At 36.8% G+C, this 3217-nt stretch overlaps 1 long non-coding RNA gene across 1 annotated transcript; it reads left to right on the forward strand.

Annotated features, from left to right (window-relative positions):
• The first annotated feature begins 1536 nt into the window (after positions 1 to 1536).
• On the forward strand, positions 1537 to 2967 carry LOC120320616. Its single transcript, XR_005560148.1, has 2 exons — positions 1537 to 1716; positions 2509 to 2967. It is a non-coding gene; the product is annotated as an uncharacterized LOC120320616 (long non-coding RNA).
• Positions 2968 to 3217: the final 250 nt, after the last annotated feature.

The raw sequence follows: 3217 nt of genomic DNA on the forward strand, positions 1-3217 counted from the left end.
TTGCGCGATGTGTTTCGTCTTATCTGTGCTAAATAAGATGGAGGGGGAACTTTGTACAGTAATTTGCAGTATAAAGAAACTTTTTCCAAATCAAGGATGACAGAAATAACTGAAGTTGTTATATACTTTATAAATAATATACCTTACGAATTATTTATTAACTAAACTTTAAATATAAAAATACAGTGAATTGCAATACAGAGAAACTTCTTCTAAATCAAGGATGACTGAAATAACCAAATGTTGAATTATGATACACTTTATAAATAATATACTCTATAAAATTCCTAGCTAAATTTACATACTAAGAATATTAAAAACATATTATTTATGATCAAAAGTTTAAATATAAATACCAAGAAAACGACTTTCTCCTGGTTTAGTTAAACGACATCTTTTACAGGAATTTTTATATTTCTGACCCACTGTTTCAAGCTTATAAAATAGCTTGAAATCACTCCCCGCGCTACCTTAGCGGCATTTTTGTCGGTTATTTAAGAAAACGTCTTATCACTTTCTTATCATTTATCTTTATTATGACCTAAGACCCTCAGCAAACACGGCTTCATTTACTTTTCAACAAGAACACAAAAAAATGTAAAAGTAAATAAAGAGAAGAAAAGCCGAAAACCTCAATGAAAGGCCACTTCCGTGTGCGTAGCCTTTTCCTTCCTGCCCTCGTTGCCATTGTCATTGAAACTTTGGGTTTTTTTATTTTTGGGCTTGGAGGTTTGAAAAAGAATAAACGAAGGAGGCCCCAGAGAAGAATCAAGCGAAACAAGTTTGTTATTTAGCTTTGGCACCTAGTGCCCGTTTACGTCCTGTATATTTACGGCGGGAAAGCAAAAAGGGAGGAAAAAGGATGTGGCATAAACGCCTTTTGAGGGTAAACACTTCAAAATGGAATGAACCTGGTCATAGACTGATGGAGAGCTTAGTCCTAGCTAATTGATTGCCGTTACGTGGTTGATTTTTTTCACCGCCCGATGGATTGAAAATACAGTCCGTTCTTATTGAACAGAAATAGTTGGTTATTCAATGAAAAGGAGGTTAAATAGGCAAACAGACCACGAGAGACCGCCGATTCAATGGCATATAAAAAAACGATTTCAGGCCAGTTGTCTTTGGGGCTTCCGCTGACAAAAGACGATAGTCCTGTCCTTTGGCCACCTTTGTCCAGGATCTTCGTCCTTTGGCCTATGCAAACATATTGAACTTCCGCTTGTGTGGACGCTTTGGACATTGGGTTTTACTTAACGTTTGCGCTTCAGATTGAAATGGACTAGTGGTCCATTGTTGGCACTATTTACTGAGGACAGACGAGATATTTATTATGCCATCAAACAGAAGGGATGCGAACCACTCAAAAAGATCCGTACAAAGGTTTCCCACCGCATCCTTTTGGCATAAATTTCGCAATTCTATGACTTCGCTATGACAGTGCACTGTATATTTGATTTTACATTTCCAATTCGGTAATATCTAAAAAACTTTATTGTGAAATCAGTATTGCCTTGAAATGGCATATGTGTTAATGGAAAATAAGTTATCTAAGTTCTCTTTACAAAATTAAACTTAAATTTTTTCGCTTAGAGTATTCAATAATCACTAGACATTCTACAACCTCAGGCAAGAACTTTCGACAAGTGATTCCATTTCGAGTGGACTTTTTCGAAGTGGACTAGCCAGCCAGGTTCTTTTAACATCTTGCAGAATGTAAGTTTATTCAGATATTTAATATGACAAATATTTAAAGTATTTCATTACTTTGTTGAAAATTTTAACATTTTCTATGATTTAGCTTAGGGACAGAAGCGTTCTATATGTGAACTTGCCCATTAGGCGTAATTCAATATTCCATTCACGCTGGCCAAAAAACAAAGTCACAGAGTGGCAGAGTGGGACAAAATTGAGGGAACAATGGCAGTGGCCATTGGACAAAGGGGAACACGCGCTGGACAATAGAGGGTCAGACAATTACGGCTGCCCAAATAATTCCCAAAAGGTTGCGAATTTTCATCCCTCCTCGGTTTTTTCCGCTTTCGTTTTTTTAGGCGTAACTTGAACTCAATTTTGTCTTTTCTTTGCTATTATGGCCCGTTATGGGATATTAACTTCAAGCAAGCATATTTTCTGGGCATTTTTCCATTATTTTCATTTGCTCTGTTAAACTAGGCTTCTAATAGGCCGTTTTTTTTTGGTGATCAATCAATAACTGATTTTAATGGAGCTCTAACGATATGGGGTTTCTGTGGTTTCAGTTACATGGAATTACAAAAATTCATTATAATTTTATCCTTGAAATAATTTAGAATAATAATTAAAAGCGGCTAAATAATTTAAATTGTGAGACCCAATAAGTTAGGAACTGTTTAACTCTACTTTTTATAAGATACCACGATAATTCAGTGCTCGCTGCTATACAATGAAAATTCGGCGAAAATTTAAAATCCAAATATTTTCCACTAAAATAAGTAATAATTCTGTTTTTTCTGCCACTTTTTTCAGATGCGAAATTTAAATTGCTTGCCCAAATTGAGAACCAAAGACAAAAACTACCGAAGCGCGCATAATACAAATGAATTCGATTTGTGAAACAATAAAGCTCAATGGCAGCGCTGCCACCACCGCTGATGGCCAATAATGATAATGATGTCGCCGATGTCAAATGAAATAACATCACGTATACGCGGGGCTGTGCAGCCAATGCAAACTATTTATTTGCCTACTGCGAACGTGACAAATAATGCACAAAATTGTCCCGTTCCCCACCCATGTCATTTAAATCCTGAAACCGGAAAGAGTTGATTTCAAGGAGTAATGCCTCACGTATCCATTTGCCATATAAAAGCCTACTTCCGACTTTTGCCCTGGCAAAGTTTCTCCCATAATCCCCATTAAGACGATAACAGTCTCAAAAGTTACTTCAACGACATGTAAGTGGCGAAATAGACCCGAGTATATTTATTTTATTGTGCAACAAAAGCTGGCAAACTAGTGATGAGAGTTTGCCAAATTATTGTCATTAGTTTTCCGAATGAGACCTGCTCCGCCCACGTCCTTCTCCGAAAACATATCTGCCGGATTGAGTCGGGTCAGAATGGCTCGAAGGGAAAGGGAGAGTCTATTTCCTGTTTGCTCTGGAATTTGCTAGTTAATTAGACCATTTGGCTTGACTCTTCCTCTGTTGTTCGCCAATGTATGTTTTACTTGCAGG

Source organism: Drosophila yakuba, chromosome 2L (genome assembly GCF_016746365.2).
Source record: "Drosophila yakuba strain Tai18E2 chromosome 2L, Prin_Dyak_Tai18E2_2.1, whole genome shotgun sequence".
In the NCBI taxonomy this organism is placed as follows: Eukaryota; Metazoa; Arthropoda; class Insecta; order Diptera; family Drosophilidae; genus Drosophila; species Drosophila yakuba.